Below are 23,150 nucleotides of genomic sequence, written 5' to 3'. Positions count from 1 at the left end.
ATGAACACACCCAGAGGGAAGAGTACTGGGGCTACATACCATTTTGAAAAGGAGCTGAGAGGTAAGGAGACAGTAGATTCCAGTGGACTGCGGGGTACTGTTGTTATAAATTAGCTCTCAATTAATTGACAGAGAGGGTCGTGTCCAATAATGCAATTGATTTTTATTAAGTAAGCAGCCAACAAGCAAAACAGCGCTGGGCGCCTGGGGAGTCTTCGCTCCGCAACAGCACGCAACTTCCCTTTCCAGGGTTGCTGTTTTATAGTAGTCGAATTCCGGCTTGTCAGGACTTGTTGAACTGGCTGAGGCTGCGCAGTCTATTGTTGAGAGGGGGGTCGTTGTTTTTCTACCGGTGATTAGCGTTGTGCTCGTGTTCAAGTGGGGGAGGTGAAGCGGCAAAAAGGATGTCCCGCGGCAGTCTAGTTTCACTTAAGGGTGTTTACCGAACACCTCCTCCTGCTATCTGCTTGCTTAATCCTTCCCCTTATCAAGGTCGTTAAGTTGTGCAACCTTATCTCCTCAACGGATTCTCCAAATTCCTCAATGACAATGAACAAACCCCCACTAATTTATCACACTGTGACACTAGAAGAAGGAGATTGTGAACTGAAGGTGGAGGTTTTATACGGAGGCACATAATGAGGGTAGTCCTTCAACACAGAATTTAGTTGTGTGCAAGTGCTCCATTTGGGCCTCAAACTGCTATACTCATTGGATGTTCTGAGATCTATGACTGTTTGGAAGTGCATGATAAGTATAATTATGTATAAAGTTTAGAAAAGTATTATTGAGTAAAGCTAGTAAGAGAACCAATTGTTTCAACACATTCTAATTTACAGGGTCCTGATCTCAGTGTTTTGGGGCTTTGCCATGTTTTCACTGTAGAGACTGAAAATCCTGTTACTAGTTTGCCTCACACTCATTTGTCTCTCTGTTCCTGCCCTTCTCATCTTTTAATGTGCTCTACTTTCATTTACATTGTACCCATTCTCTCATCTCAGGTCAGAAGATCCCTCAAATTCTGCACATGTACGTTAAATAACAGAGACTTAGAAGAATATTAAGAAAATGTAACTTTAAAATAATGTATTTTTTTATTTAAGTCTCTGTGGGAGTGTGGCCATGTGGGGTTGACAGGCCCCATGGTTGGTGATAACATCGGACTTTTAACGATGAGGCCATCAGGAACGTAAAGAGTTTAGAGGGAACAAAGAAGGGTGATTCAGGAGACTCCTTGCCGTCTCGGGTTGCTTGTTCTCCGGCCGTTAAGGCATGGAAGTTGCTGGGGGTTTGCTGGTTGCCGGGCAAAATTGTTGACCAACGAATAGTTAGTGGAAAAGTACTACTGTGGGGCGAATAGTATAAGGGAGCCTGTCCTCAATATGGGGATGCAACAAGGATAATGAAGTTATGCCCTCAGTAGGAGAGAGATGAAGTTATGTCATCAATAAAGTAGCAGTTACTGATCTTAAAAGAACCCTGGTGTCCATATGATCATTACGCAACAAGTCTCCTTTTGCAGTCAGTTTCTCAAGGACAAAATATTGCTGTGGAGTAAGAGGCCGAGGTACCTGCACTGTGATGATACCTAAATATGACCCTGTTGCCAAACAGATAGAGTACCCTCACACTGATAGTTGGAAATAGTAATTTAGTGTTTTGAGAACTCACGTTCGCTTGGAAATACATGGTTTCTTTCCATTTAGATTGATTTAAAGAACGAAGTCAAAATTTCTTCTCAGTGACGAAATATTCTTTATTGACAGCGCTGGATGCACGGGGGATCCTTCCACCTAACGTGCATCCCCAAAGTGACAAACCATCTCATATTTATACAGCAGAACAATGAATATTCGATTAACGGCTATACATATTCATTACCTAAACCCGCCTACTCACGCTTCTTATGCTAATTAGCTTATCAGTCCTTTGCACTTGCACAGATTCTTCCAAGAATTGTGGGCAGGGGTCTTAAGGACATGGGCAGTGGTCTTTGGGAGGAAGGCAGTATGTCTTCCTCATAGTATACTTTTCACCCTTTATCTAGAATGTAGTGATTTTGTAAGTTTGCAAAGTCCTTATCAGTCTGAGCTAATTTGTGTCCTTGTTGTCCATCTGTTTCCTGCCCGAGAGGGGATGTCTGGCAACTTTTTGTTACTTAGTTTTCACCTTTTCTTCACCTCTTGGCTCCTGATAGTATATCTTACAGACTCAGACTACTTCTTCTTTGACTAACAGGTAATATTGAGTAACTAATCTATTCTATTCTTAATACCTAGGTAATGATTCATCCTACTGCCTAGCTACCTAATCATCCTTTTATATTTACTAATTGCTTGCTTGTTTCAAGATGGATTTGGGGGAGTTCTGATACATATTTAAAAGCCTTACTTACAGCTTTCCTCTGCAAAAGAGATTAGAGTGTTGGTCATGCAGTAACAGAGATTTAGATCCCTGTCTCCAATCTTTGAAAAACAATCAAACAAAACCCCCAAACAAACAATCAAAAAAACACCAACTCTCTGGAGAGCTGATGCTTTTAAAATTGTGTTCATTTACGACTTAAGATTTCAGCAGCCATTTTATCATCTGATTCCCCTGCCTCTTTTGTGCTTATATGAATATATATCACTGTCAGTAAGTCTTCAGTAGATGCTTCACATAATTGTTAAAATCTCATTGTACTTCACCAATAAACACATTGCATTGTAATTGTACAGTTTTGTCTACAGCGAAGTTAGGTGTTCTACTTTCTTTCTCTGGCTATTGAAACTTTGTTAATTTAGAAATGCTGTGTCTAACTTTGTCACATCTGACTCTAGTTTTTTTGGTTTCAATGAAGTATATGGTACCATTTTTTTAACTTAACTTTATTTTTCTTTAATTAGGAAAGCTTCGCGCTTAATGCCTAGAGAGAAATCCACCTGTAGGAAAAAAAGGCATACTCGTGAGAGAGGGAGTTAAGAGAATCTTACCAAGTAGAGATAGAGCACTGACGGCATTAAACTAGGATGCTACTTGATTTGTGAAAATGGACTCCACAATCATTAAGATTTTAAAGTAGGTATGTTTATTCAGTGCTGGGCTGCACGGGGGGTAGTCCCATCAAAGTCGTGTGCCCCTAACGCGGCAGCTTGCTTTGGTTATATGCAGTAAAGAGTTACATATTCATGAAGTTTCCCAGTGTGCCTATACATATGCATAACCTGTCTCTGCTTAGTATTAAAATTAGTTCCAATAAGTCATTTCCATAAACTCCTCCCATCTGCGCTTGCACAGTGCCTTCTGGTGGTGGGTGCTGAGGGTCATGAGGATGAAGTAAGATGTCTTCATCAGGGTTGAACTTTTCACCTCGTCTCCTTGCACATGCTCTCTGTGCCCTTGGTCACAATCTGGGCCATAAGGTTGGTTTGGTCTGGTTCTCGGGGTCTGAGGGGCTCCTGTTACCTCATGTTTGACATTCTTTATCTTGTCTTTTTATGAACAGTCCTCATTATCTCTGAGCCCTTGGTCACAGTCCAAACCATAAGGTTTGACCTGGTTCTTGGGGTCCCAGGGGCTCCTGTTATCTGGAGGCCTAAGCATAGCACAGGCACAGTACATTGCAAATGGAGCACATATTAAGCAATGAGTGGTGTCTACATATTCATTCTTAATCAATCACTCTCTAATTTCTAACCCCATGTTTCACTACTTAGTGTCTTTGCTAGCTATGGTGCATTGTGCAAATTAATGAAAGCAAGAAGCCTTGGGCCCCTTACCAAGATCAGTCTCCTAATAGGAGTGTGAGCCTATCTTAAGAAGCTAATAGAAACTGGTCCTGTGGATGGACAAGAGCCAAGGAGCAAATGAGTCTGTGCAAAGACAAGAGGTCAACTAGTGGTGATGAGGAAGAGTCACCAACTTTCATCCCCACGACCCCCGATGACCACCACTAGGAGACACTATGCAAGTGCAGATGGGAGGAGTTTATGGAAATGACTTATTGGAACTAATTTTAATATGAAGTGGGGACATGTTATGAATATGTATAGGCACATTGTAAAAATTCATGCATATGTAACTCTTTCCTGCATATAACCATGGCAAACTGCTGCATCAGGTGTGAACGATTTTGATGGGACTACCCCCCATGCTGCCCAGCACTGAATAAACATACCTACTTTACAATCTTATTGATTGTGGAGTCCATTTTCCGCAAGTCACTCACAATCCAAGTGCAGGATTATGTATGCTTTAATATCCTTTCCTCTGTCTTTTCATAGTACAGTAGCTGGCATTTATATCCTTTGTTTCCTTCTCCATGGCTTCATATGACTAAGTTATTTAATACCACAGTTCTCCTTCACACCTCAAAGACATTATCCTGACAGCTCCTGCCTGCTCCCCATATGCTCACTGCATGGTTCTGCTATTACCACTGTGGAAGGGATTTGAAGCATATCAAAAACAGGATTCATCCAATTCAGGTGAGAGCATAGTGTACTGTACAGTACAGGAAAATAATGAGATTTTTCCTGTCCTGTGTGTGTAATGAATATGGGCTTTTCAGATAAGGTACTTCGAAGGTACAATGTAGAATCTCTGAAAGGATTCTAGAAACTCTGAATTTTAGCAGATCCTTTTAGCTGAACAGGTGTTACTAGGAATTCATGCAGCAATTGCTCTGTTATTATTGTTCTGGTGTGGGTACAGAAAATTGAATACAGAGCATGGAAAGAGTGGTTTTAAAATTTAGAGTGTTTTCGAGTTTTGTAGTCTCTGTGTCAAGGAATATGATTAATTCTTTAAACAGATATCTAACCATATTACTGGATTTTGTATTTCAATGCCAGAAGCAATAAGAGCCATTGACTTATTTCTGTGGAATATTTTTATTGTTTCATCCTGGAGCAGTCATTTCATTAAGCCTTTTAACCAATATGCCAACTTGCCTATGGTCTGGAGAAGATAAACGGTGACAGTTTGTGACTGTTCAGCAAAATATATTTGTTCAAATCTCAGATTTTTTGCAAACAGCAAACACAGGAGAAGGCCCTAAATCCTTTTGTGTGACCTTTCAGTCAGAACCATTGGTCTAAAAGTTTGAAGAACCTTGATTAATCTGTGGTTTCATTTTCAACACAAACAGCTAAATATAGATTTCCAATCCAAAATAGCACAACATTTCTTTTGGAGTGGTTGGACTTGCTTCTTAGCTAGTAGAATTTATGGATGTGCTGATATCAAAAGTGCTGAGTTAAGGATCCAATCCAATAGGCACATCACCTTGCTGATTGGAGGCATTAAATCTGTAGCAGAGTATGAAATGAAGAGTATTTTCAATGGGAAATTGTGCTATTAAAAATTAGAGAAATTAAAGTTTTGTCATAATTGACTCTTTGTCTCCTTACGTTCTCCTAGTTCGATGATTTACAACAGTTACTGAATTATAATTATCTTCAAATCATTACGTAAATATCAGTGCAAATGCATTTAAGCACACCTCAATAAAAGAAGACTTTAAAACATGGCCCCATTGTTCATGAAAGGCTTTTCACAACACTTGAAGATTTTTCTGCATACCTCAGGGGTCAGTAAAAATCCATGGTAGTGGCTACTCCAATACTACTGAAAGTAGTGACCAAGTGTCTGGGGCTCATTCTTGAAGAATTCCAACAATTTTGTCAACCTTCATTCTAACAAATTAACTGTTGTTCATGTCTTTAGGGATACACAATACAAAAAAAAAGAGTTGTGTATTGGAGTGTGCAAATACAAAATGTAGTATTTTTCATGTACATGTATACTGGGAACCGCTGCTGAATAAGCAAATGATATTTGCAGTTCTTATTGCATGTAGTATGAAATGCATCTCACTCTCATATATCTTTGTCATCCTGCTGACCAAAGCTGTGTACAATAGCAAATCTTTAGAGGCCTTATCAGATAGGTAACTACTGCATTTATAGCCTGGCACTGTGATTTCACTGTTTAAACTCACTTGGCTTCAGGGCTAGTAATAGGAGCTGCCTGTTGCCTGGCCCAGCTCAGAGACATTCTTACAGAGACAATAACCCAAATTCTCAGAGGAGAATACTAAATCTACTAAACTTTCTTGCAGCAGCTGAGAACTGTAGCTGGAGAGCAGATCAGGAGCATGGTGGTATGTATTCAGCAGTGGCAGTAAATAAGGTGACACTACAGACATATCTGTATGAATGTCACTTACAAACACGTGAAGAAAAAGTGGGTGAATCTGTGATATGCCTCTTAAAGCAGAACAGTTAATACCATTAGAAAAGTTATGTGAAAGTTATATGAGAAAGTTATATGAGAAAAGTTTTACGAGTGTCCTAAGCTAGTCAGAAGGAGCAAATATCTTGAGAATTGTAACCAGAGAAACTTTTGGTATCCCTGCTGACTGGTTAAGCAGAGAAATTGAAAGACTGAGCAAATAAGAAAAGTGGAGCGCCTTGGTAGGGTACTGCACACCCTGCAGCCAATCATCTTGACTTTGGACACACAGCTGTTTATCCATCACATATGAGGCTTCTCTGACCTTTTCCCTAATTTTCCTTTAAAATTTCCTTACTTCAATACCTTGTATTTCTTCCTGTATTTAAGTGAATTGGCCATCTCTTTTTTTACTGGGCAGAAAAGTAAAACCTGGTCCCTCTCAACGGAGATAGTGAGATGGGACTTTAGAAGGAAACAATAAATTAAATTGCATATAAAAAGTACAAATATATAACTTCAGTTAAGATTGAACAAAACAATATAAGTTCTTCCAACAGGCCTTTTAAGTGAATTAAATGGGGTTATGATGCAGATATCTGTTTAATGTGAGAAGGGAAAGCCAACAAAAAATGGTTAGTCTTTAGGAGGACACACTGTAAGCAGGTGATTGACCTGGGACTTGAACCCAATCTTATCAGTCAACAAGTCTGTTCTCAACTTGGCATCAGATGGTAAGCTTTGGACTTCCTGCCAAATATCTTTGACAGATGAGTAGAACAGTGCAACAGCGAATATGACTATAGGTAAAAAGTTTCAGATGAAACACTGCTACTGCACATTCCCTAGGTGAATTAGAATGGTACTTGCTTCTGAATGGAAGACAACGTTGTCCTGGCATTTGCCTCCCATTTTAATTGGCAAAAAGTGTCTGCCAGAAGTAAACACCATCTTTCTGCTTCACAGGGCAAAATAAAATATTTATCAACCTCATGAAAGAGAAAGGGGCAGGTGCAACAAGTAGAAAGGTCTATCTACACTGCCTTTGGCTACGTTGCTCCCTTTAACAGACAGATGTTTCCTTTTGTTGTTTATTCCTCTCTCATTTTAAGAAAACCTGGTTCATTCTGCTGATGTCTTAGTACCTAGAAACCTCTATTGAAGTCACTGGTACTTGTACGTAAATGTTTAAATAACGCTTCCATAAATCAAGCCCAAGCAAATTCTGTCCTTGTTACATAAAATCTGTGGGGTACTTTGGAAAATCCTGGCTATGATTTCTACTATCTTTGAACTAAAGAAGTCCAGGGCTGATTCTCATTGCAGTGCTTGATAATTTCTTAAAAGCTTACTGTGCTTTAATGATTTAATGGTCTAAGAACTTTTGAAAGAGAGCAGAAAGAGAATAACCATATTTAAAACCACATTATTGATTTTCTGACTCTTAATAGTGTTTTTGAGATGTACATTTTCCAGAAAGTATAATATACTTGGTATTTTATATTCAATGAAGGACTATAGCATGCATGTAGGGAAATGCATTGCAATTAATGTGTTCCTTCCATTCAAATGACTTTACAGTCTAAAGCTATATGCTTTTAAGGTCATTGCAGAAATTTGCAGCTGTTAACATTTTCCACTGAAAACAATGCTTACTGAAAACGTAAACACTTCACATATCTTCAGTTAATTTTCATAGCCGCATGTTTGCACGATTATTTTCACTTAAAGCCTAGTTGTCCAATCTATCACAATGCTCTTGTTATAGTATATGGTTTTGCACAGATTCAATGAAATGTCAATGTTTCCTTCTTGCTCCACATTCATTACATTTTTCTCCAACAGGTGGCAAATGACAGATTATCTTAAATGATCAATGTCTTGCTGACTGTGAACATACAGACATAAAGCCCAAGGAGGTCTTTGTTTCTGTTATCATACCATATTCTACAAAGGTAAAGCCTTCATTTCCTTTCTGAATTACTTTAAGTGTTTTGTGTTGTATAGTGTTATATTGTATTATATCTAAAATCGGATCCAGGAAAAGACCAGAATAATTGTACATTTCAGTCTAAACACGAGATGATAGAAGCATTCTCTGCAACCTTGAATTAAAGTTTTACCAGTGTTGGAGAGGTTTCATTCAGGTTTCATTTCATTCCAGTGAAGTCTTATGAAGAGCAGCTGAGTATGGGATTGTTTAGTCTGGAGAAGAAGAGGCTCAGGGGAGAACTTACTGCTTCCTGAAAGGAAATTGTGGTGAGGTGGGGGTGACTACCCTCTTTTCTCAGGTAACTAGCAATAGGACAAGAGGGAATGGTCTCACGTTGCACCAAGGGAGGTTCAGGTTGAATATTAGGATTTTTTAATTTATTTTTTTCTCAGAAAGAGTGGTTAGACATTGGAACAGGTTGCCCAAGAATGTGGTGGAGTCACTGTTCCTGGAGGTGTTTAAGGAAAGGGTAGATGTGGTGTTTAGTGACATCGTTTAGTGGGCTCTATTGGTGATAGATGGATTGTTGGACCAGATGATCTAAGAGGTCTTTTCCAACCTAAATGATTCTATGAAGTTATTAGAAATATTTAAATTATCTCCAGTGGCACTGAAACATGGAGGTTACTAATGCTTTGTAAAAAGATAAAAAAGCCCTGACATCCCTGCATCACCTCTCTCACTTTCTCCAACCAGCTATCATCATCTACTTCTTTGGACCTCTCACTGTTTTTTCCCCCCACTCTCAAATGTGCTCTTGTGCCACTTTCAGACACCGAATTTTGGGCTTCCTGAGTATTTCCAGGAGAAATCCCAGAGAGCCTCGAGAAAAAATAAATAAAAGTAAAAATAAAAAATAAAGCTTATTTCTGGCCTCTTCTCACTAAATAATTAGCAATTTCTGCTCTGAACAGTCCTGAGCTATCATTGTGACTACTCACAAAGTAAGGTCCAAACTGCTGTGAGCAAAGGTGACAGTGTGTGCTTTCAGGAGGTTACCGGTGGAGGAAATGGTGTCATTGTTACTGTGTTAGATATCCCTCTAGTGGATTTGAGAAAGCGTGCGGGGCAAGTAGGGGAAGACCCAGCTATAAGCGTGTTGTGACTTAAGTCAATGAAGGAGTAACTGTCAGAGTAGCTGCCAACCTTGACATCTGCAGTCTGTCCCCAGAGTATCTGCCCACTGCAATACAGCATAGTAAACATACGTGGCCTCAAGCTGGAAGAATGCTCACAGCCTTTTAGAGGCTGGTCAGCCATCCCAGGTTTCCCATCAAAAATAAAAAATAAAAGATTCCATGAGCTCAAAACCTGCAACAGCACAATCTATGCTGGTAGCAGCAACAGTGCTTCTGCTACACAGAAACTTTGAGCCTCAGTAGTGACTAGAGAGACAAACAGGCTGTAAGAGAAAATGAAAAAGGAGAGGTTTTAGTTCTGAAAGAGGAAAGGTTTAGTTCCCTCCATAGAGCAAAAGAATAAATAAATCCTACCTGCATTGTCCCATAAGAAGTTATACCACAGAACTGAAGCACCCATGGAGGGTACTCCAAACAATAGCATGGCTGCTGAGCTCAAAAAATCATTTTAAAGAAGAAGGAAAACTATCTGTCAGCAGTCACATGAATAACACATGCGATCCAGCAGCCTCACCATACAGAATTAATACAATTCTAGGTGGGAGGCTGTTTTGGCCACTCTCTTTCATGCTGAACTGTCTGTTTGGCCAAGTCTGCTGACACAACAAAAATTCATACAGACCCTTTTATTATTATTACTTTTTGCAAGAATTGTCAACAGGAAGTGAAGCAACAGCAGTGTAGATGGAAATCCATCTGTCAGTTCTCACTCTTGTTCCTGCCAGTTGCTGGTTTTGATTTTGGGTAGGTTGGTGTGGATATTGCTTAAGTGAAGCAAAGTAAATCCTGTTGAGAAGGTTTTCCATCTCTAAGTACACTCACTGTTCATCATGTAATCCTGTTTTTTTTTTTTTTACAATTGTCATGGGGGGTATCACATGCACTGTAACAGATCTAACATGCTAACCACTACTTTAAAAGTTCTGTGACTCTGAATATGATTTTGTTTCTGGGGCTAGAAAGGGCACTTTATAACCTCTCTTCAGAGGAGTTGTCTGTCCCTGATTATGAAAGAAATTATTATGTGTACTTTTAAAATATGTTTTAACCATTTCCTAAACAAAAGGAGATTTCTGATAACAAAAAGTACAGTTTTTTTTTTTTGTTTGTTTGTTTGTTTTTTTTTCTATTGTCTTCCTCTGTAAATGCCATTATGGTAGCTAGAATAAAACATATAATCTCTGAGTGTAAAATCTTCACAAAATCGGTTTCATTAATACAGTGGGGCCTTTGTGTCCTGAAACAGAAACCACTATTTGGTAAAATGGAATTTGATTTTAAAAATGTACCAGCCATATATGAAGTGGCTTATACCAGAACTGCTTTTCCAGCATTGTAAAGTCATTAAATTCCTGAAAAGGGGAAAAAATAATAATAATAATAATAATAATAATAATAAAAAAAAAGATTTTGGCATGTTTTCTTACTTGCAGTTAACCTCAAACAATGTCCTCTCTTAGTATGTTTCCCTATGATTAGCTTCATACATCAAGAAAAGTAAAAAACAAAAAACAACCTGAAACTAATTCTAGCAAATGTTTGTTAAAAATGATGCTTTTTTTTTTTGGACATTGATAACAACCACAAGGAATAATAGATCTGCTTTCTTTAACAAGGACAATCTATGTCATTGATGGAATTTTTATTGCCTTTTTTCCATTAGGATGACTTCATTTCAGCCTTCAGACATGTTGAACATCAGAAAAAATGCTTTGTCCATAGTGAATTCTGGATTGCAAGTCCTCTTCAGTCCAGGCGTAGACACAATTGTAGATTGAACTATTATATATGGAGGCATTGGCTCAACCACACTCAGTGTAAGAAAGGCCTGTGAGAAGCTAGTAGGAAAGTACTATGGATGTCTTAATGTAATTAAGCAAAAAGCAGGAGGCATAGTGTCATGTATGGGGTCTGTTGGATTCTGCCATCATCAGTTTCTTACAGCGTCTCTTTTACCAGTCCTCCTGAATAGGTTATTTCTTGATATAACTTACTCTGATTTACTTACCACTTCCAGCATATGTCACAATAGTTTTAGCTGTTTTTTATTTCTAAGAGGTCTGGATTCATGCTAACCTATTCTTCTACCAGGCAATGGAATGATCAGATGCTGAATGAGACTTGCAAACTGGTTCTGAAGGAAATTTCTCTCCCTCCAACAGCTCTGAGTAGAAAAGTAGAATATAAATGAACTTTGCTTGTCAGCTTCCTATTCAGATTTTACCCAGAAGTTTTACATGGTTTAAATCAGATGGTAGGGACTGGACAAGAACTGCGTATCCACATAAGCGTGCAGGCTGCAGTAAATCTCTGCCTTTTTTAAGATTTCGGGATGGCAGATGGGGGAGGATAAAGGTGTTATGCTTTATTTCAAAATATGTGAGGGGAAAAGCTTTACTTTAAAAAATAATGGTCTGACAATACTGCTCTTACATCACCTTCCTTTCAGTATCGCTTCAGGCATGCTGAACTTTCACGGGAGAAGATGAGTGCTTTGGGAGTGTTACAAAGAGGTGTTCCCCAGGGTGTCCAATTCTATTGGGTGAGGTTTGTGCTGTATCTGTAACTGCCACACACTATCTTATGACAGTATGAAAGGGACGGGCAGATGGCACATGATAATGTTATCTCAGTAGAAGATTTCAGTTTAAAAATATCTAAAATTACATCAAGAATTTTCACCCATATCTTTGTTTTGTTGCAAAAAATAAAAATAATAATAATAATAATAATCTTTGCTTAGTATCAGTTTTTCACCAAAAACGTTTGGCTTCAGCCAAGGCTTTGTACTGTTTGCTTTTGAGAGATTGACTTTTTTGAGAAGACATGTTTTACAGAGGACTTTCTCCTCTGTAGAAGTCCACCCCCCAAAAAAAACACAGATGTTGGAAGACTTTCCCTGTCCCCAACAATAGTCTGTTTCAAGCTGATGCAAATTATCAGAAACTCAACATCAGAGAGCACCAAAGCTGTATTTTCATTAAGTATGACCAAAGTACTTTAAACTCCAGGCTCTTTGAAGTATTAGAGGGATTTGATGGGGATCTAATTAGCAGAAATCTGAATGAAGCTGTTTTTTGGTCTAGTCAGCACTATCCATAATAGAAATTTACCTATCTCCTTAGGAAGATGGGCAAGAAGAATTTAGAGATCTCTGAGTATAGCCATGATTTCAAATATATTGTCTCCAAAGTAAACAATGTGAAACATGATTTGTTTAAAGCAGTGTTGAAGCTGAAGTCTGCGAGTGTGGCTTGCGTGGGGTGCTATCAGAAGCAATATGGACCCAGCAGACAGGCTAGCTAAGATCCAGAATATTTTAGCTCTGTTTGCCATAGCTCCACTGTGTAGTTTTGTCCCTTGTAAATCTCTGTATCTGGATTTTTATTTTTTGTCCATTTATTTGTTGCAATCTTTCTGTGGAAGAGTCCACCATTTACTAGAGATTTGCATGGTATCTATTGCAATATATTTCTTTGACCTCAGGCAGAACACTTTAGTGCCAATAGAGCACAAACTATAAAACTGAAATTAATACTTTCTAATGTTTCCCATGAATATTGTAGTAAAATCTAGACCGTTTTCACATAGATTGTATCACAAAATGATCACAGAAAGTGTTTGTAAGTCTTTATAATTACTGTGCTGTTTTGAAGATGACATGTTCTTATTTGCAGGATGTTGACCCTGGACCACAAGATCCTGTGGGATGTCCCATCATGAACCAGTCTGGTATTAAGCCTGCCACTGGTGAAGCAGTTTATGGTGATGATATTCATCCAGTGAAAAGAGAACTTTTGCTGGCTGTGGTCACCAGTATTAAAGCCCATGCAGATTATGTAAGTATGAAAAAACTATATACACAAACGGTTGTTTAGAGTATTCTCTATTCTTAGTGTCTGATTCGGCCATATAATGAGGTATGCATTACAAATGAGTTAAGAATGCCCTTACCATGTTCTTTAAATGATGTCAGATATGGACAGAAGAGTCCATATTAATGCATTCACTCCTTTCAATTCAAAAAATGTAATAAGTACACGTTCTTAAATTCTGAAGGTACTGGGACTAGAATTTAAAGAGCTATTTATGCAGTACACACACAGATGCTCATACTTTTATTTTTTTGCAATATGCTAATCAAAACTTTTCCAATTTCTTCTCTATGTAAAGATTTGTGGTGAGAATACCAAGTGGATTATTTTTGTCCTGAAGTTTGTGAAATTACATATACTAGAGAGATTTGTACAGTGTATGATGGTCATTTGTACAGTGTATGATGGTCATTTGTGTGTGCTCTACTTTCCAGACCACTTGAGACATCAAGTGATCTTTCAGGTGCCTTTCAGGTGCCAGCAATGGTTGATTTGGTGACATTAAAAGATGTTCCAGGGCAAAATGGCAATGATGAGCAAATATATACAGAAGACAAGGTATTTCTTGATTTGGAGGAGTGCCTGGACCTTTTGCTTCAGTAATATAAAGGGAAGAAGAAAAAAAAAAAAAAAAAAAGAAAAAAGAAAAAAGAAATGGAGTTTTTCAAGTACTGAAATATATGGGAACTGGGCAGCCAATGTGACCATACAGAATGTCCCAGGCCTCATGCTATCTGCATCACAAATGACACTGCTGCCTGGTATTTACAGTGGCACAAGCATAATTCTTAGTGTGTTGCTCTTATCCCTCTATTCTTTCTCATATGAGTTTCACTCATTTCTGAGAATAGACAAGGAAAGCAGTCTGGGCCAGATGGGGTTTTACTTGACACAGCATCTGGCCACCTCAGGACAGCCACAGGGAAAATATTTATGATCACTGATGTCAGCAGCATTTTTCATGCTGGAGATGTTGCAGCAGGTGAAGGATGCCAATAGCATTTCTCATCTAATGAAGTTAAGTCTGCCCTGGAACAGTATTCTTTGAGCAGAATATAAATAGTGGCATTGGAGCATGACCTATTTCCACAAAACAGAATGCTCCATCTCTGTACAGAAAAGTAAACACTACTTTTTTTTTTTTTTTTTTTTTCTTTTTCTTTTTTTTTTTCCCGGTTGGGTAATGTACGTTGGTATGTGACAAATGATTTGCGTTGGACAGATAATCTGTGCTGTGGTTGCAGAGTCACTGTGTGGAGCTAAAAATGTGAAGATAGTGTATGAAGCCAATTCTGGCCATTGAGGTAACAATCCATCTCCTCTTCCTTGTCTGATAGATCTCTTAAGTCACCTCATTCGCTACTCACCTCCTTGTGCAGGTATTTGCCAGGCTTTGGATTTTTATCTTATTTATTTATTTACTGGCTTGACATGTGAGTTTGTTTCCAAAGATGAAATGTAAAAGGTTTATAAATGCCCTCCAAAGTTTTATTTTTAGAAACGTAAAAAATTATTTTTAGGTACCTATTCATCCAGTATATCAGAGATTGAAATTTGTAGATTTAGGTTGAGATTGCAAAACAAATACTTAGAAAGCATTAAGGAAGCTGGTGGGAGCCAAATTCCCAGCAGGAGTAGATCAGCGTAGAATTAAATTTGAGAGCTTATGTTTGCAGAAGCTCTGGAATCACACATCCTATACCCATATTCTGAAAAGCCTTAAGTCTGGCACATTTTCAGTAGCAAGCAATCTGATTCTAAAATATTTTCAAGGGCTCAGAATGCCATTAACAGGTATTAAGTATTTCTAATCTAGGGGAATGACAAAATGATACGAACAATTAAAAAAAACAGAAGCTCTCTGATAGTGAAAGGGGAACAACTGTTCTGGTCTTTCTAATACTTAGCTGCAACCATCTGTCCATCTGAAAAAAGGATCATGCAAATGATTAAAGATTGTACTATATAAAAATCATCTGACAATTACAATTAGCATGTTTTGTTTTCATTTCTTGCTGTAGTATGCAATAAAACACAGTGCATACATTACTGAAGAAAGGAAAATAGAAAAAGGAGATATTGAAAAATTATTTCATCAGTTAACTTAAATCCTAGAAGGTAGCTCATGCATGCGGTGCATCAGGCAAGGGAGGGGAGTCATGCTAGTTCAGAATCTATTTTCCAGCTGGTAGCTGAATTCAGAATTCTATTCTCTTCTCAACTAAACTTACTCTTGGTGATTTTTTTGCCCCTTAAGAAGTAATGGAGATGAAATGGTCACATTTAATGAAGCTTAACTATCCCCTGCTAGGAATTTTTCCCAGTGCTTCACCATTCCTATGATTAGAAAGATTATCCTCATGACTAACTGAATTTGCTGCAACTTAAATCCTACTACTTGTTCTCTCTTCCGTGGGCATGTAGCACAAGCTGTTCTCTTCCTCTTTGTGGTAGCTTTCCATAAATTTCAAGATTCATGTATTCCTGCACTTTTTTGGGGTTGAGCCTCTATGTAGTCAAACTCTCCATGCAAGGTCATGATTTCTGATAATTTTTTTCTCTTTTCCTTTGGACTACTTCCAACTGTTCCTCATCACATTGTACCATCCTCTAGTGGATTCAGTTCTGAACTCTACTACTTTTGTGTGAATGTGTGTTTTAGGAATAACTGCTAGGGAAATGTTGCCAGACCTAAGTATGGCATAAAGGAAAGGTCCCACAGAACTGACAGGATTAGCTTTTATGCTGTGCTGTACTGACAGATTCCCCTCTCTGAATGGAAAATTGTACAAAAGGAAAGTGTTGCATAGAAAAGGGCAGAAACAGTGAAAAAGGAGAAAGAGGATAGAAAAGAAACTGATGGAAAGAGGATAGAAAATAAACTAAAAAGGGAAAGCCTTCCCTCACAGAGTGATTTAGAAGAGAATAGATTATAATCACATTATAACAGATGAGATACTGCCTCCTTAAAGAATAAAAGGCATCAGATATTAAGTAGATTTTGATCTTATCCTGGGGAAATAAAGCTATACAAGCTTTAGGTGATTGAATAATTTTCCCCTAATAAACAAATGGTCCCAAAAAATGTGAATCTGAGATACAAAGAAATCAGAAAGAAATTAAACTATATTTTTCCTTCTGTGAGAGAATGCTTTTTCCCTGATACATATAAATACAGGAAAATATAATTTCCCTCCCAGTTCATTTGAAATGCAGCTTAGATTTTCCTATAATTACATACGTAATAGGTGAATTGGACCTGGGAGGACAGGAAACCTTTTACCTGGAAGCACAAATAGTGTGCTTGTTATTCCAAGAGTGGAGGATAAAGGAATGATGTGTCAACTCAGCATGCAACAGATGTACAGATAAACAAAGTATTAAAGATACATGTTTCTTACCTTCCTAAATAACTTTAAAGCAGAACTACATCTGGAGTTACTTCAGATTAATTGACTTTATTGTTTTTGTTCGTTCGTTTGTTTGTTTTGTTTTGTTTTTGTTTTTTTTTTTTAATGAAAATCAGAGGCCTCACTACTAATGATGAAGCTGAATGTAACAGTAGTTCTCATGAACAGGATGCTATTTGAATTATCCAATTCAGTGCAGGCATAAATGAGCAAATACGGGATGGACAAAGGATGTCTTAGATAAATAATTTGACTTTAATCTCACTGAGGAAAGACTAATTATGTGTTAGGTATACTGGCTGTATGAATTATATGCAATAATGTGGAAAAAAAATTAAGAAGTCCTAGCTGACAACAAAATTGAGTTGCAGCTCTGTAGAAAAGAACAGTTTCAAAGAATGTATGTGATTTCTACATGTTTAGTATTAGCTTTTGCAGTTTATTACTGGGTTTCATTTTTTACACTTTCCCTGTCAGCCCTACCAGTTAAACCTCTATTTGCATTTCTGGCAGCACTGTCAGAGGAAATATTTTCAGAATGCAGTCGTCTGTCAGCATTTTAACTTAACTCTCTATTGTGCTGTGAACAATCGCTCTGTTCCATTCAGTTTGATATACCAGTGGATGCTTTATATCCAGCTGCAGATGAACTTTACCATTCTGTATAGAGTTTATCACATTTTGCATCAAAAAGTCAAACTAGTTTATGGAGCTATTTTTCCATTTCCATTATTCTTTACAGACTGGATAGTGCTTTCATTAGCATCTCTGCTTGTTTGAAAGCCTTTTTTTTTTTTTTTTTTTTTTGGATCTACAGCAACTCCAGTTTTCTGCTCAGCATTCTTAAGCCTGTTAGCTTCTCAAATACCGTTAGCTATGGAAAATAGGCATTTTTAATGCACTTTTGTATATGACAATTCTTAACTAAATCCTGGACTTTCACTTCTGCAGGAATTAGTGGCTTCAGCTTTAAACCTCCAGTCCAATAAAATTATGTGCTATGTGAAACGTGTTGGTGGAGCATTTGGTGCCAAGATTACCAAGCCTTCACTCTGCTGTAATTGCAGCAGTGGCAGCCAAGAGGTAAGTTAATCTAACTAATCAAATGAAGGATTTAATTAAAACAAACCAGAGACGACGTGACTGAAGTAAAAAGGAACATCAGACCTGAACCCTCCCTGGGAGGTTAGCTTGAAGACATGCTCTTTCTTATCTCTTTGGCAGCAAATCTTGGATTAAGCCTTGAAAATTATCTGGGCTTCTGGCAATGGAATTCACTTACTGAAATCTGATAGTCAAAAAATGGTGTTCATACAGTTTCTCTTAGGGCTGATCTGCAGAAATCCCAGCCTTATTCAGGACTTTTCATTTAGATATTCAGTGAAAGTGTTTTTAATCCTAATAAGTAGGTGTGCTCACATCAGCCCATTGTGCCATAGTTCTCCTTTATTCTGGCTTCCTTGCCACGTCACGTGCATGCTTCATGGAGCTTACATCTTCCTGTTGAAAAGCTAAAAGCAAGTCCCTGAAAAGATCTGTATCCCTACCTTGTTTTTGTAGCCAAATAAAATCAAATCTGCTAAATCAACCTAAATTAATACCTGGTAGGTTAATAAGAAACTCAAACATAGAATGGACTGATTTACTGCCGCCACTAGGAGTTTGGCCATATATATGTAATATCTCTGCAATCTGCATGGATAGACTGTAACAGAAGTAGAGTTTTTAATGTTTACTTTAGGACCAGGCATGCAGTCTGTTTTGCCCTTGAAAGACATATCGATATGTTAACCACTGGTGGACAGCTGTAACCTTTTCTTCACCTGAACGCAGTAACTGCAAAACCTGCATGAAAGTCTATGAATAGCTTAACTTTCAGCAAAAACCACCACCACACAGCAAAAAAAAAACACCCCTCATCTTAGCCAGGCAGCTATAACAGGACTTAGCAAGCAATAATGTTCATCATCTTTTATCTTCCTATTCTTGATCTTGATGGAGCTGCATCAGGTAACAGTTCAGTTCCCAGTTATTTTATAGTTTTCTGTGATCGTTCCAATTTAAATACTATGAGATAAAGCATTAAAATATAAAACCATGATTCATAGCTCACTTTTTTGTTGTTGTTGCATCTCTTGATTATTTCTGGACAAATTCATAGATTAAAAGTTCAGAGAGAGATTCATATATTTCATTCAACAACGTTCTCATGGTAAATAAACATTGAATGTAGGGATCACAATTTACTTGATACAAAAGATCAATAAAAGGCATAAATAACACTTACAGTTCACCAAACTCTTCAAAATAAAGCTCAGGCATTGTGCTGACTTTCCAAAATCTAGATCTAAATCTTAGAGAATAGATTTATTGGTCTCTGTGAAGTGAGACTGACTGACATCAGCAAAATGTTACCTGATTGCAAATGTCACAATTTGGCACCAAAGAGATCACATGACTGTTATTTCTCAATGTAAAATTACTTTAAAAAAATGTTTCAGAGACACTGTATTTCACAACACCTCTTGGGCTCCCATGTTTGCTCTCTGAGTGTCAGGAGTTGATTGCACATTGCACCAAAACGTCTCATTGTAGAATTTCTAATTCTCTTTCATATCCACTTGTTCTTTCATAGGTTTGGCTTGCTTGTAGGGAATTGATTTCTTTCATCACCGTTCCTTTGGAAGTTATTTGTTTCTGCTTTTACCCATGAATGAAAGTTCATTACTTCCATTTCCTTCTGATTTTTGCATTGCCCCTATTTAAGATAGCTATTTACTGGCACAGGGCTGCATCAAAATACAAACAGAAAGTGAATCAGGTTCTAAGCCTCTTGACAGACTACAAAAGAGAATGGAAAAGGAATTGTCATTGCTCCATCAAAATTATATACTGTGAACATCAGGTTTACTACTTTCCTGTGTGGATACATGGAAACAAAAAAGATTAGGATTAATCCCTTGGTTTCAAAAGGCAACAGTACAATTCTGCCACTCTGTTTTAAAAGAAAAGTTCTGTAGATGTTCATACTAGGAGATAACTTGTCATCTGTCCAAAATGCCTTTGAACCAAGTTCAAAATCTGCTCTGTTCTTCTCTTACTGAGGATAAGCAGGGAATAGTATCTGGGGTTGCAAATATATTACAACTAGAGACAGCATGTATGCGTTCACCAATTTAAGAAGAAAGATGTCCTTTTCTGTTATTTGAATGCATTACTGTGATCCTTGCAGAACTCATGTTAATAACTACTAGCTCATTTAGAGTCCACCTAGAGTAGTGAAATTTGTTATTGTCAGACTACTGGAGAATTTCCACTCACTCTTAATATACTGATTCTTGCAAAATAAATCTCTTTGCCTTATTCTTTTTTTTATGCACCTTTGTTCAGTGTGGTAAGAAAATCACCATGTTTCTGTGTCTTCTCTTTAGGCTGGTGCTCTTGTCCATATCTATATAGATGAGCACAGACAAGTCACTCATGTTGGAATTGAACTGCAACTAGAAATTCACACTAAGATGTTACAGGTTAGTTAGTTACCATCTGAGAGTAAACAAAATACAACAAGAAAGATAACTGAGCCAAAAAGGTGAACGTCACTAAGAAGTGCAACAGAAATTTTCTAAAGGTATAAGAAAGCCAAGTTTAATGTTGGATAGTTACTTGTGAATTACTGATTAATACAAAAGTTGGGGAAAATGTAAGCTATAAACAAAGTGATCTTTCAAGGTCTGGATATGAGCTGAACATCTTCATGGGATCCATCACTGATATCAGGATAGCTAAGGCACAGACAATATATGCAAAAAGGATCCAACATTTTTTTTTTTTTTTGCAGAGGGAGACAAAGTGCTGAAAATTTAACTTTGTAGTATATACAACATTGATGATACCGGCAGACCATTTTTATGCATTCAGGTGTAAATAGTGACAAACAAAATCATGTGCTAAACAGGTAATTTTGGAGCTAAAATGACACCATTCCTTCAAAATAAGCTGAATGTTAGAACACTGTGAAAAACAATGAAGTGGGAAAACTAAGAAAGCCATTTCAAATGAGCAAGAAAGGAAAACATAAACATATAAGATTTGAAAATCCAGGAGGAAGAGCAATTAACTGTTCTTAAAACCTGAATGAAAAATTTCTGTATGCAACTAAAACCTGATCTAAGAGACTAAGATACTAACGTCAAAACACATAGTATTGCATTGTGTTATTTTATCTTATCTTCTAACATCTGAATTTAATAATTATTTGATTTACAGAATACTTGCTAAGGAAGACTTCATTATTGTCCCTCTTGTAATTTTACTGTTGAATTAAATTAGGTCTTTTCTCTGTGTACATATATAGAGAGACATGAATGGCAATAATGGCAATGCCTTTTTTTTCTTTTTTTTTTTTTTTTCCAGCCTGAAACTACTACTTAAAGTGTGACTAGATATCTTTTTGTTTACTTTTATTACAGATTGCCAGTCGTGAACTGAAGATTCCACTGTCATATACACACTTCAGTGAAACAAGCACAACTATATCTAATGGAAATATACAGCAGGATCAGTTGGAACAGAAGTCAACGCAAGAGAAGTAGAGGTTAGACTTATTACCATTTTTTCACATGATCATCTGTTCTGTTAAATAATGAATTCCCCTATAAGGTTTCGTAACTTCATTTTTTATTTTTGAGCAGCTTTCAAAAAGCATCAACTCCTTTATCTCAAAGTCTCTCTTGGTAGCTTTTTTTTTTCTAATGCACAGTTTAAAGTAAGGTAAATTATAGAATACAGTTTAAAAGGATTTCTTTTTTCTTCTTTACTGTATCAGTTCTACAATTTTTTTTCTTTTTAGTTTGAAATTAAAGAAATGTATAGATCTATCTTCACTTTATTCTGAGCATTTAAACAAAATTAAAATGAACATTTAGCATAAGTTTTATTTCAAGTACTTTTTAATAATCAAACTGAAATACTCTTATCCACTTGAATGCTTTAGGACCAATTATTTATTTCAGAAAAAAAAAAAAATCAAACCAGTGGCTTTCTATCTAGTAAATCAAAATAGGAAGGGAATTAGGCCCTTTGTCATCTTTTTGTTTATGGTTTCCATGATCACCTAGTGTATGAACATTTCAGTTAGGCTAGAACAGATGCCAATGCAAGCATTTGCAAAAAGCGCTGCTTTGTAGCTGTAGATTCAGTCTTGCAGACATCTCCAGTTAAGTGTTGCTGCATGTGTTTAGCAGCATATGATTTTTTAGCCTTATATTAACATACTGGTTTTAAGTTGTCTTCTAATAGACAGACTGGTCTACAGACTGAAGGTAAGAAGGAAGACAAGGCCTGTAGTCCTGGAACTCAGAAACCTGGTTCGAAGTCATATGTGAGTAGCTTTTAACCCATAATTTTGTCTATCTAGACTGGAATATGTGGACTTTTTATAAGGTGATATTATAATCAGGATCTAAGGAAAGAAGAAATTATGACAACTGTAAAAGTAAATTTAGGAACTAATTGTGCAGCAGGTGTAATTGACATAGGTGTAAGTGTGCCTTTGGAATAGTCTGCTCTTTATATATATATATTTACACACTGTATATAGATTTGTATGGCACCTAATGTTGATCAAGATCCTGATAAAGAACTGAAGTTCTGGGCATGAACTTAACTCAGTAATCATTAATGTTTCTGATTTTCTGATCACTCTAATATACACATTGAGTAAATTGTATGAAACAGCTTGTCAAATCTGCAACTGGAATATTTAATCCATTTGAAGTTGAGAATAGGGTCTAGGCTAGCAGATTTTCTGCCTGTTACTCTCTATTTGGATGATCAAGAATAATGGCTTGACGTAAGCTTCATATAAAGCTGTTTTACCAGTCTGATTTTTCTAAGCTTAATCAATGATAAGATATCAGCCCCTCCAGAACACAGTTGGTTTACCTTGGCAGGGAGCTTTACAGCTTTTAACAAATAATCAGGTGAGTGGGAAAGAAGATACTGACTGGTATTTTTCCTTTCAAAAGCCACATTGCTGCTCCACAAATAATTCTGAGTGAAATCTTACAAATATTAAAATCCCCCACAACCCTTCCTATGCTAACAGGAATAGGGTCCTAATAGAGTCCTATTTTCACTCTCGATGTCTTGACTCACGTGCTGATTTCTCATTAGTTATTCTAATTACTGCTGTTTGCCTGATCATGCAGGCTTCCTGTTTTTACACGTGATCATTTTGCTGCTGAATATGTAAAGCCTGCCTCAGCGAAGACCAAAACAAATTACATAACTTTTCCTGCAGCTTGGAAAAGAGACTGCGTGGTAGTGCTGCTAGATTTATGAAATGCACCCGTCACACAGCTCTCCGTGCACATTCTGGGGGCAAATAAGCAGCTCTGTGTCTGGCCATCAACTTTTACGGGAACAGCCGAGCGCTCGGGCAGGGGCTGCCCCGGTGCCGCGGGCCTACCCGGTGCCGCGGGCCTACCCGGTGCCGCGGGCCTACCCGGTGCCGCGG

General features: G+C 37.4%; 1 pseudogene; it reads left to right on the top strand.

The window, feature by feature from the left end:
• Positions 1–21,952, top strand: LOC118169523 (annotated as a pseudogene).
• The last annotated feature ends 1,198 nt before the right edge of the window (positions 21,953–23,150 follow it).

The sequence above is a fragment of the Oxyura jamaicensis genome, chromosome 7, assembly GCF_011077185.1.
Source record: "Oxyura jamaicensis isolate SHBP4307 breed ruddy duck chromosome 7, BPBGC_Ojam_1.0, whole genome shotgun sequence".
Lineage (NCBI taxonomy): Eukaryota > Metazoa > Chordata > Aves > Anseriformes > Anatidae > Oxyura > Oxyura jamaicensis.
Note: the sequence above shows the minus strand (reverse complement) of the source record. Positions and strands in the feature narration are given on the sequence as shown.